This window comes from Penaeus monodon, chromosome 41 (genome assembly GCF_015228065.2).
Source record: "Penaeus monodon isolate SGIC_2016 chromosome 41, NSTDA_Pmon_1, whole genome shotgun sequence".
NCBI classification, from domain to species: Eukaryota; Metazoa; Arthropoda; class Malacostraca; order Decapoda; family Penaeidae; genus Penaeus; species Penaeus monodon.
This window is the reverse complement of record NC_051426.1, coordinates 2,425,529-2,438,712: the sequence shown is the minus strand read 5'-3', so window position 1 is coordinate 2,438,712 and position 13,184 is coordinate 2,425,529. Positions and strand designations below refer to the sequence as shown.

Below are 13,184 nucleotides of genomic sequence, written 5' to 3'. Positions count from 1 at the left end.
GCCTCTATGTCATCCATAAAAAGGAATAATTTTTCGGGAATGGTTGAACCCACGGCATGTCAATAGCATGCTGGGTCTGGTGACTCGCCATGACGTAAGTCTTGTAGAGCGTCTTATCAAACAAGTAGCTGGGAGGACTTTGTTCTTGTTGAATCTCTAGGCTTCAGAGTCATATGATGAAGCTTGCAGGTATCAAGTTTCACCACCAGATTAAGTTCCTGGTGTTATTTGGCAACAAACTTGTCGGTAGCAAACTCTCAGGGAAACACTATCCAATGAGATACATCCATCCATTGTCGCTACATCCATCGATAATGGTATCATAAAATGAAATCCATGAGCTTTTACCTCGTTCATTATATTTTCCTCGCGTGCGTTGTCACCTGTGAAATAATTGTCTGCTAAGATTCGCGGTATGTTAGAAGGCTCGGAATAATTTCTTTGAGTGACGATGACATGGCCGTTACTAAACGCACGTACGATGAGAAACTATACAAGTATTTCGCTCTACTTGTTGACCGTTAAAATAACACCGATACAGGCTTGATTAGCGAGTGTATAGCGGAATTACATAATTCCGCATGATCGTCATTACCCAACAAAGCTCCAACCTCGTTTCCCGGGCTTCCCTTAACCTCTAACACAACTTTAGACAGGACTGCATAACAATTTTGCCCCACATCTTCATCATCATAAAGGGGCTAACGCCGATGGGGCCGCATTTTGCCCCGCAGGCCACCTAAATTCAGCGTAATTATCTGATTATCCGTAATTGGCCCGTTTACCCCGGCATTGAACGGTAATACGTCGACATTCGATCGTTCCTCTATCCCAGCTTCAACCAAACGCACCCTGTTTGACCGCGGGAACATGTAGCTCACTCTGGCAACATTCAATGTTATTGTGGCAAGACAAGATTATTATAACTGACTATGCCAGGGAAAAGACATCTTTTTTATTACTCAAACAACTCGGGCGAATCTTTAATCTTACTCTCGTTTCCTTCGCGCTCCCCCCCCCCCCTCTCACCGCTCTGGCGCCCACCTGCTCGTTAGCCTCCACGCCTTTTCTTTTCATAAAAGATTTTAGACTTCTTTCCCTCACTCAGATCGTCAATAACACCTGAACCAAACCAAGGAGTGCAAGTTTAATAAGTTTAGATACGAAGGGAATTAACCTCTTGCCTATATTACCAAGGAAAACAACCCCGCTCCTTTCCGATAATGATCGTAGATATTATCAACACAAACATCTCCTAAATCCCCGCCTCCCCTCGAATAGGTTTCAGCAATGCTTTTCTGGTCGTTCAAAAATCGCCCTTAACTCCGAAAGACGTTCTTGCATACTTGGTGATTAATGGTAAAATACTCTTCCGTGTAGATACTATGGTAGAAAAGCCCACAATGCCAAAAAATATGTGTTTGGCGTTGTTTTTCTACCATGCTTGGTGATATATATATATATATATATATACATATATAGACATATGTATGTATGTGTGTGTGTGTGTGTGTGTGTGTGTGTGTGTGTGTGTGTGTGTGTGTGTGTGTGTGTGTGTGTGTGTGTGTGTGTGTGTGTGTGTGTATGTGAGTGTGTGTATATATATACATATATATATATATATATATATATATATACATATATATGTACATATATATATGATATATATGTATATATATGCTATATATATATATATATATATATATATATATATATATATATATATATATATATATATATGCATATATATATATATGCATATATATATTATATATGCATATATATATATATATATATACTCAACTACCCAATTGAAGACCAAGTGACGCAACTTGAGTGGACAGTTACGTCTACGGCTGTGTGTACAGTCTCCGTAACAGATACGGTTTCTATTGCAGAGACGGCAACCAAGACCCAAACTGATGTTTTCATCTCCTTGATTTACGTCCCAGTATTTGCTACCAGAACATGACTAATGATTAGCCAATCTACAGGACTGTTTATCAAACAGTGTGGCCGCCGAAGAACACCATACATAAGAGATTTGTGAAGTTCTAGCTTCGCCCGGGCCTTCCATATGTGGTCCGGCTGAAGAACGCTTGCTTGCTTGCTTGAGATTTGCGAAGTTCTGGCTGAATGTTATGGGCGTCTTGACGGCACGGAGGTTCTCCTCGAACTGCCCTCACACTTTAGACATACACAGGCTACAACGTCAAGTAACATTCTACTTCATATGTTATACATTAGTTCGGTCGCGATCGCATTATCTCCCAACATCAAAGAGCCGCCATTACCTCCTATGGCACAACCCCTCGCAAAAACATTTTTTGACAGGTCACCTCTTACGGCTGATACAGACCATTTGTTGACCCAGTGGTACTCGCCAAGGCCTTCTCGGCGGTTGGAACACAGGTGAATTTAACCCATACAGGCCTCTCCGATTGCAGTGTTACAGAGTATGTGATATACAAAATATGTGATATACCAGCTGCCTCCACGCCTCTTCTTTCCATATGTGATATATCAGCGGCTACAAACAAAGAAACTTGCAGAATTTACTTACAATATTGTAATTCAGAATAACAATCTTTATTAATCTGAATGTAAATTAAAGATTAAATTCAAATAATTAATACAACTGATTTCACATTACACCTTATAATGTTCAAAAGTAACTGGGTGTTCTTTTCATCGAAATTTTTCTCCTTTAGTAAGTTCATGATGAAAGTAAGTGTGGCCTTCCGATCTCACACTGATTAGCATTATATTGTCTTTAGTTGTCGATATTAAATGATAACCGTTTACAGAAATTCCAACTTTACGGTCAGCTTAGCTCGCGCTACTACTGGAATTGTAAAACTTGGAGCCAATTTCATTACATAGTAAGTCAGGATGGCCGAGCGGTCCAAGGCGCTGCGTTCAGGTCGCAGTCCGGTCTTCCGGGCGTGGGTTCGAATCCCACTCCTGACACTGCCTTTATGGCCTATTTAAAACAGCTTAAATAGCTCCCATGTGTAGTTTGAAGAGACTGCTTCGTATCTTTCATGTGAAAGTAGACCTTGCAGAAGTAGATTAGTTAATGTGATACGCAAAGGTTCTTTAACAAATTTCAGTGTTATTGTGAATGATTATGATCAAAGCATAATTAAGGTAATGAACACGTTTTTATAGCTCATTATAAATATCAGATATCAAGTTGCTTTGATATTGTTGTTAGATCTTATGTTTTCTCTTTTTCATACCATGTTATTTTCATCATTATCATCTTGCTACTACTATCATATCATCTCACATTAGTATACTTCGCTACCATGATTATGATGTGGAGATGGTAATAACTTAAAGATTATTGTTGTTATCATTGCTATTTTCATCTGTTTATATTATTATTTATTATTATCATTGTTATCAATATCACGATTTCATTGTTATTATGTGTCATTATCATCATTATCATTATTTATTATTTTATTAATAATCATTATTATTATCAGTTTATTAATATCATTATTATCTTTTTATCAAAATCATTATTTATCGTGTTATTACTGTAACCATTATCATTGTCTCTAACATTATTATTATGATTATCCTTTATCTTTATCATTATCATTTATCTTAATCATTATTATTATTTATTCTGTATCATCATCATTTATCTTTTCGTTATTATCATTTATCTTTATTATTATTATCATTTATCTTTATTATTATTATCATTTATCTTTATCATTATCATTGTAATTTTTATTACTGCTTCCATTATTGATGTTGCTATGATCTTAAATTCGTTCGTTCAATATTATTGCACACAGCGGCAAAGCATATCTATGACTGACTATGCCAGGAGAAAAAAAAACATCATTTTATAGCTCGAACAACTCGGGCGAACCTTTAACATCTTTACTCTCTTTCGTTTTCTGCTCCCCCTCTTCCCCCCCTCCCCCCATCTGATTGATAGCCTCCACGCCTCTTCTTTCCATAGAAGATTTTCGACTTCTTTCCCTCTCTCAGATCGTCAATAACATCTGAACCAATATCAAGGAGTGTAAGCTTGACAAGTTTAGATACGGAGTGAATTAACCTCTCGCTTATATTACCAAGAAAGGAAAATAATATTCTTTATGATGATCGTATTTCCAGTGTTTCTTAAAGACAATGATAATGGTTACAGTAATAACACGATAAATGATGATTTTGATAAAAAGATAATAATGATATTAATAAAATGATAATAATAATGATTATTAATAAAATAATAATGATAATGACACATAATAACAATGAAATCGTGATATTGATAACAATGATAATAAATAATAATATAAACAGATGAAAATAGCAATGATAACAACAATAATCTTTAAGTTATTGCCATCTCCACATCATAATTATGGTTCGATTCATACTAATGCGGGATGATATGATAGTAATAGCAAGATGATAATGATGAAAATAACATGGTATGAAAAAGAGAAAACATAAGATCTAACCAATATCAAAGCAACTTGATATCTGATACTTATAATGAGCTATAAAAACGTGTTCATTACCTTAATTATTCTTTGATCATAATCATTCACAATAACACTGAAATTTGTTAAAGAACCTTTGCGTATCACATTAACTAATCTACTTCTGCAAGGTCTACTTTCACATGAAAGATACGAAGCAGTCTCTTCAAACTACACATGGGAGCTATTTAAGCTGTTTTAAATAGGCCATAAAGGCAGTGTCAGGAGTGGGATTCGAACCCACGCCCGGAAGACCGGACTGCGACCTGAACGCAGCGCCTTGGACCGCTCGGCCATCCTGACTTACTGTGTATTGAAATTGGCCCCAAGTTTTTCAATTCCAGTAGTAGCGCGAGCTAAGCTGACCGTAAAGTTGGAATTTCTGTCAACGGTTTATCATTTAATATCGACAACTATAGACAATATAATGCTAATCAGTGTGAGATCGGAAAGCCACACTTACTTTCATCATGAAATTACTGAAGGAGAAAAATTTCGATGAAAAGAACACCCATGATAAGGTGTAATGTGAAATCAGTTGTATTAATTATTCGCGTTTAAATTTTAATTTACATTCAGATTGATAAAGGTTGTTATTCTGAATTACAATATTGTAAGTAAATTCTGTAAGTAAGGCTATAACCGTTGTCATGTAATTAAAAGTTTCTGTGTGCTGATATATCACATACTTCACATCAGCAGGTGGTATATCACATATTTTGTATATCACATACTCTGTAACACTGCAATCGGAGAGGCCTGTATGGGTTAAATTCACCTGTGTTACAACCGCCGAGAAGGCCTCGGCGAGTACCACTGGGTCAACACATGGTCTGTGTCAGCCGTAAGAGCTGACCTGTCATAAAATGTTTGTACGAGGGGTCGTGCCACAGGAGGTGATGGCGGCTCTTCATATGATCGATGTTGGGAGATAGTGAGATCGCGACCTAACTACTGTATAACATATGAAGTAAAAAGTTACTCGACGTTGTAGCCTGTGTATGTCTAAAGTGTGAGGGCAGTTCGAGGAGAACCTTCGTGCCGTCAAGACGTCCATAACATTTTGGAATCAGAGCATTGAGCTATTATTCTGACTGTTCCCGCAATGCGCATGTATCGAATATTTGTAGAAGGTTCTTTATTATGCAATCTAATATACACTGTTATTTAGCGGCTTTATATATTGTGTGCATTTTACAATCGATGTATTAAGTAACAGGTTTGACCGCTACTGAATAAACCTTAAGCGAGTGGTATCAGTCACCCCACATCCATTGGCGATCAGAGGCTCGGGCGAAGCTAGAACTTCACAAATCTCTTATGTATGGTGTTCTTCGGCGGCCACACTGTTTGATAAACAGTCCTGTAGATTGGCTAATCATTAGTCATGTTCTGATAACAAATACTGGATGTAAATCAAGGAGATGAAGACATCAGTTTGGGTCTTGGTTTCCGTCTCTGTAATGAACATAGAAACCGTATCTGTTACGGACACTGTAGACACAGCCGTAGACGTAACTGTCCACTCAAGTTGCGTCACTTGGTCTTCAACTTGGGTAGTTGAGTAAGTGACGGTGATAGTCTGAGGTTGATGGCACAGCGGCAAGACAAATCTATGACTGACTATGCCAGGGAAAAGAACATCAATTTATAGCTCGAACAACTCGGGCGAACCTTTAACATCTTTACTCTCTTTCGTTTTCTACTTCCCCTCTTCCCCCCTCCCCCCATCTGATTGATAGCCTCCACGCCTCTTCTTTCCATAGAAGATTTTCGACTTCTTTCCCTCTCTCAGACCGTCAATAACATCTGAACCAATATCAAGGAGTGTAAGCTTGACAAGTTTAGATACGAAGTGAATTAACCTCTTGCCTATATTACCAAGAAAGGAAAATAATATTTTTGTTATAATTATAGTTTTTCCAGTGTTTCTGTAAGTCCCCTTTCGAAAAGGTTTAAGTCATGCTTCTGGCCGTTCAAACTCCTCCGCAGTCGGGGGGACGAAAGACGTTCTTACATGCATGGTGATTACTGAGCGCTTTGCCTTCTCCCTACTTATAATTAAACAGGACGGAACGAGGTTCCGTTGTAAAATAAGCAAAAACGCGCACGTGCGGTGTTTATATATTCATGATACCCATGACCCAAACTGATGTTTTCACCTCCCTGATTTACGTCCCCAGTATTTTTACCAGAACATGACTGATACTTAGTCTACCTACAAGACTGTTAATCAAACAGAAAGCATTAAAGAAACTTCAGATTATGGGACAACTTATTTGTCCTTACTCGCAGTAGCAACCACCTTCATTAATTTGAATGTAAATTAAGGATTAAGCGCGAAAAATTAATGCAACTGGTTTCACATTACAGCTTATTATGTTTAAATGTATAACTGAGTGTTTTTTTATCGAAAGATTTCTCCTCGAGGAAATTCATGATGTAATTCATCCTCAATTCACCCGGGTATTAAACTTGAACAAATATTAATGAATTAAATCTCTTTTGCACATTTTCATTTCATACCATTATCATTATATTGTTTATAGTTGTCGATATTAAATGATAAACCTTTTACAGAAATTCCAATATTACCGTCTTATTATCTAGCTATTACTTGGCTCGCGCTACTACTGGAATTGTAAAACTTGGGGCCAATTTCTATACACAGTAAGTCAGGATGGCCGAGCGGTCCAAGGCGCTGCGTTCAGGTCGCAGTCCGGTCTTCCGGGCGTGGGTTCGAATCCCACTCCTGACACTGCCTTTATAGCCTATTCATAAGAGCTCAGATAGCTCCCATGTGTAGTGACGTAGTTACGTGATCTTTACGCTTCACATACCAGAAAAGCCATGTGTGTCTTCTCTTATAATAAGTCCACTGTCCTCAGCCGACCCCAACAGGTCTACAGCCGTGACAAGTGATAAAGTGACCTTAGAACACGCTATCCAACCCATATTGCTTGTAAACAATTCCCATGCTGTTATTTTTATGTCTCTATGTACAATTATGTATTGTTTATACTTAAAATGTTCGTCAGAAAATGCTTATTCTGAATTACTAAATATGTTATCGCTATCTTTATCGATGTTCGAATGATTTTATGTTTTGTGAATACTCAGCAATTTTGTCTCCTTATCACTAACCATTTTAGTCTTGTAAACACCATAACTTTCTTCTTACACACAATTGTATATAAGGTACCCTTGTTCCTTCACCACGAAACCACCGTGCCTTGCCCATCCTGCTACCATATTCCCGTGCTAATAAACCATAGAAGCAGCGACAACTTTAACTCAACACCTTCAAGAACAAATCACCAGAGTACCATCCTGTGGGGACGGCTGTCTCGCGTCCCCCACACGCCACACTTCTTTACGCCATGTGTAGTTTGAAGAGGCTGCTTAGCATCTTTCATGTGAAAGTAGACTTTGCAAAAGTAGATTAGTTAATGTGATACGCAAAAGTTCTTTAGCAGATTTTAGTGTGATTGTGAATAATTATGATCAAAGAATAAAAAAAACAATGAACACGTTTTTATAGCTCATTCAAGTAAATATGATATCAAGTTACTTTGATATTGTTATGAGATCTTATAAGTTGTTCTCATTTTCATGCCATGTTATTTTCATCATTATTATATCTTGCTGTCATTATCATACCATCTCACATTAGTATACCTCGCTAGCATGATCATATTGTTATGTTAATTACTTAATAATTATTGTTATCATTATTATTTTCATCTGTTTATATCAGTATTTATTTTTATCATCAATATTATCAATATCATTATCAATATTATTACTATTTAATTAAAATATTATTATCATTATTAATTAATATCATTATCATCATTTCATTAATATCATCATTATTATTATTTTATCAATATGATTATATATCATTAACATTATCTATCAATAACATTATTATTTTTCTTTATCATTATTATTTATCTTTACCTTTATTATAATTTATCACTATCATTATTATGATTTATCTTTATCATCATCATTTTTATTACGCATTAATTATGCATCATTAGTAGTGCTATGATCATATATTCGACAAGGCAAGATTATAACTGACTATACCTGGGAAAAGACATTTCTTTTTAGAACTCGAGTAACTCGGACGAATCTTTAATCTCTTTATTCTCTTTCGTTCTCTGCTCCCTTCCTCATCCCCCCACCCCCCTTCTCATCGCTCTGGCGCCTACCTGCTTCATAGCCTCCATGCCTCTTCTTTTCATAGAAGATTTTAGACTTCTTTCCCTCCCTCAGATCGTCAATAACTCCTGAATTAAAATCAAGGAGTGTAGTCTTAATAAATTTAGATACATAGGGAGTCATATACCAGTATCGCTTAAAGGTGATGCGGTCTTCATTTTTCTTCTTTTTTTGTCTGAACGAATTGGAATCCTTAGTCATAAGCATCGGCAGGCGAATCCTTATTGTTCATGTCCCTATGCTCAGTGGACTCAATCCCTCCCAAAGGGGTGAGGGTTGAGGGGGTGGTGGTTGGCACTGCGGGGGTCCCGAGCACGTCCCCCTCCATGACGGGACAGCGAGGAGGTGGTTGTCCGCTTCTGAGGTGATTAATTCCCTGCGGTCGGGCGCAGGGAGGGTGCGAGCGCCAGGTCAAGTGCTGTCACACATACACTCGCCAGGGCTCGCCAGCGGTCGTTCGTACAGCATCTTATTTCTCTGGAGGGAGGGAGGGAGAGAAATGTATATAGAGAGAAAGGAAGAGAAATATAGAAGGAAGGAAAAGGAAATAGATAGAGAGAGGAAGGGAAGAAGAGAAAAAGAGAGACAGGGAGGAGGGAGGGAGGGGGAGAAATAGAGAAGGAGAATATACAGCCACAGTGTACACTGACACTCCATCTCCCTCTACATATCTTTTTCTATTCTTTCCTCCCGCCCTTCCTCCTCTCTCCCTGTGCCCCTCCCTCCCTCCACTTCTCCCCCTCTCTCCCTCCCTCCCTCCTATCTCCCTTTTTCTTCCTCGCTCCATCTCTTTCTCCCTACCTCTCTTCCTTTCTCCCCCTCATATTTCTCTCCTTCCCTCTCTATTTTTCTCCCTCTATTTCTCTCCTTCCCTATCTATTTCTCTCCCTCCCTTTCTCCCTCTCTATTTCTCTCCTTTACTCCCCCCCTCTCTCTCTATCTAGCTCCCTTTCTCTCCCTCCTCTCTCTCCCTACCTACTTTCCTTTCTCTCTCTCTCTCTACCACCCTCCCTCCCTCTCTCTCTCTATTTCTCTCTCTCTCTCTCTCCCGCTTTCGGTTCGGCACGAAAGTGCTTCTATTTCCTTAAACTATTCTTCGTTGCTGCAACTCTCCGCCATCGTGTTGAATGTAAACAGATCGAACTGCGTCATTACCATTCCCTAACAGTGGTGCTATCGTTTTTCCGTGTCAAAAAGTTCGTCTGTTACTCTGATTTGGTTGAATAAATTAAGAGTTGCGAAATGTATGGCACGATTTATTAATACAGAAAACACAATCACTTGAAAACGTCGACACTCTTTCAGGTCACATTAAAGATTCCGGCCGTTAAACATACATGATGGTTACTTGCTTTGCCTTCTCTTTTCTTATTAACCAAACAGAACAGAACGTCTTTCCGTTGTAAAGTTGGCAATACCGAGCACGTGCGGTGTTTATATGTATATGGCTTAGCGAGGTCTTACGTGCAGTATAAGCGTAACAGAATGACGTTCCTCGAAAATCAAAGATATCAATTTGGATCAGAATTTATAGTTTTGTTTAAGAGCTGTTTATAGAGTGTGAGTGTATATCCCTTCGCACTCGATCCCTGCCAAGCAAAAGCAGCAAAAATATTAACCTGCTGCCTGGCAAATCGGCGAGCAATAATGATATCCGAATATACACAAATGAATTCTACCCCGCCCTCTGGTCTCGGTGATCTCATACTTATATTAACATTATACAAATACCATTTTTTTCATTAGCAGACATAGTATATGAAACATAAAAACGATGTCTTTTCATAGAAATTTCTGAGCAGTCTAGACAGACCGTTCGCAGACCGCGGGCAGCCAGGACGCCTCGCCTTCCCTGGGCGTCTCTGCCTGGCCGCCCTCAGTAAGCCAGCTAAACTACTCTCACAGAAATAAAGTTATAAAGCTGCGAGAACTTTAGCTTCCAACACCCCTCAAGAACAAACCACCAGTACCATCCCAGCGGGACACGCTCATCCTCTCCACATCGTTACACATGTGCTGAAAGCTGCATATTTTACCATGACTAGAGAGCAATAATGAGGGTTCCAACGCATTATTTTCTGCGTGGGTTTAGAGGTAAAAACAGGTCTGGATCTCGTGCGCCCGCCTGCCTGATGGAGGTCCTGCCTTAAGAAATCGCTTGGCCATCGAATGACGTACATGGTCGAGACGCATCCGAGCAGAGTTTAAGGATGTTCATTAAAAAGTCGTTTGAGGATGTTTATTAAAAGGTCGTTTGAGGATGTTCATTAAAAGGTCGTTTTTGAGGATGTTCATTAAAAGGCCGTTTTTGAGGATGTTCATTAAAAGGTCGTTTGAGGATGCTCATTAAAAGGTTGAGCACAGGGTTTTTGAGTTTTTTTGTGTGTGAAATAATTGCAGTTAGTGAATTTGAATATCACTAGGGAAAGACTTTTTTTTGTATTCCACCTTTTTTTCTTCCTCTCCTTCTCACTCCCCCCTCTTTCTCCTCTTCCTCCTCCTCACTCTCCTCGTCCCTCTCTGTAATAATAAGTGGGAGTTGATGATCCCAAAGGGGGGCACTGATGTAAAGATGTGTGGGACGTGTAATCCCAACGCGATGCCACTAGTGTAAAGATGTGTGGGACGTGTGGTGACGCGCGATGAGACGTGTCCCCGCAGGGTGGTACTCTGGTTCTCTGGTTTGTTCTTGAAGGTGTATAGAGTTAAAGTTGTCGCTGGTTCACAACTTTATTTCTGCGAGAGTATGGTAGCAGGACGGGCAAGGTGGGGAGACCTGCCTGGGAGGCAGAAGCGTCCCGACCTGCCCGCTTGCTGGCAACGAGCGGTCAGTCTAAACTGCTCAGAAATTTCTATGAACAAACATCGTTTTGAAACACATCATAATGAAAAACATGAAAGAATTTCAATGAACCAAAATTCCGATACATATGGTCACGATGGTTTCGTGGTGAAGGAACAAGGGTACCTTATATACAGTTGTGTGTAAGAAGAGAGTTATGGTGTTTACAAGACTAAAAAGGTTCATGATAAGGAGACAAAATTGCTGAGTATTCACAAAACATAAAATCATTTCGAATATCGATAATGATAGCGATAACATATTTAGTGATTCAGGATAAGCATTTTCTGACGAACATTTTGAGTATAAACAACACATAATTATACACACAGACATAAGAATAATGTCATGGGAATTGTTTACAAGCAATAAGGGTGGGATTAGCGTGTTCTAAGGTCAATTTATCAATTGTCACGGCTGTAGACCTGTTGGGGTCGGCTGAGGACAGTGGAGTTATTATAAGAGAAGGCACACATGGCTTTTCTGGTATGTGAGGCATAAAGATCACGTATCCATTTCACTACACTCTCACTCTCCTCCATCTTCTCACTCTCCACCTTCTCTCCCTTTCTTCCTATCCTCTTCACTCTCCTCCCCCCTCTTCACTATCCTTCTCTTCCTCACCCTCCTCCTCCACCTCACTCTCCTCCTCACCACTCTCCTCACCATCATTCTCCTCCTCCTCCTCCTCACCCTCCTCCTTATCCTCCTCACTCTCTTCCTCTTCCCCCTCCTCTTCCTCACTCTCCTCCTTCTCCTTGTGATGGTTACGACTAACGATTGAATAAAATGTCAACAGAGTTTCTTCCGTTTTATTCTAGGCTATAAGCTGGTACTGAGGTCAGAGTGACTTTAGCTTTGAGTTTTCAAGGTGACTACAGATCGTCTTTTGTACGATACTGGATGAAATGTCACAACACACAAGAAATTTTGAAAATAATGATACCCAATAAGAGTGTCAGCGTAGACTCTTCTAGGTATGGCTTTCATAAGGTTCCTGTGGTCACACGCGTTGAACGAAGAGATTGGATATGTTTGTACAACTAAAAAGCTTCATGATAAGAGGGTATGTCGGTAGAAATTCGAGAACATATTGATAACTAGAGTATCGACAATAATAATGATTACAAAAGCAGTGATATAGATGGTGCAATTTCTATTGAACATTTTGAGTATATACAAGATATGAGTTTACATATAGTTATAAAGTAATCGGCGAGAGTGAAGGCAAGAGTCGGAATTGCTCGCTCAGGAGGCAGTTTGTCATTGTCATCTCGTTCGGGGCGCAGGGCACGTTGGCGCCGGCGAGAACAATAGAGTACTGTGCACTGTGGGATGTCTACGGTGAGGAAGAGGTGAGAGGTTATTAAACACCTCCTCATTCTCTCTCCTCCTCACTTCCCTCTTTCTCTTCCTTACTCTCTTCCTCCTCCTCCTTCTCCTCCTCCTCACTTTTATCCTCCTTCTCCTCCTCTTCCTCCTCCTCCACAGTCTCTTCCTCCTCACTTTCTTTCTTATCCTTACTCTCCCTTCTCCTCTTCATTCTCATCCCCCTCCTCCTCCTCCTCTTCACCTTCCGCTTCACCCCCCTTCTTTCA

The 13,184-nt window shown here is 39.4% G+C and overlaps 3 non-coding genes across 3 annotated transcripts; 2 read left to right on the top strand and 1 right to left on the bottom strand.

Moving 5' to 3' along the window:
• Positions 1-2,886: 2,886 nt before the first annotated feature.
• On the top strand, positions 2,887-2,970 carry Trnal-cag. Its single transcript has one exon. It is a non-coding gene; the product is annotated as a tRNA-Leu (tRNA).
• A 1,763-nt stretch (positions 2,971-4,733) lies between these two features.
• On the bottom strand, positions 4,734-4,817 carry Trnal-cag. The gene has a single exon. It is a non-coding gene; the product is annotated as a tRNA-Leu (tRNA).
• Positions 4,818-7,188: 2,371 nt separating this feature from the next.
• Positions 7,189-7,272, top strand: Trnal-cag. Its single transcript has one exon. It is a non-coding gene; the product is annotated as a tRNA-Leu (tRNA).
• Positions 7,273-13,184: the final 5,912 nt, after the last annotated feature.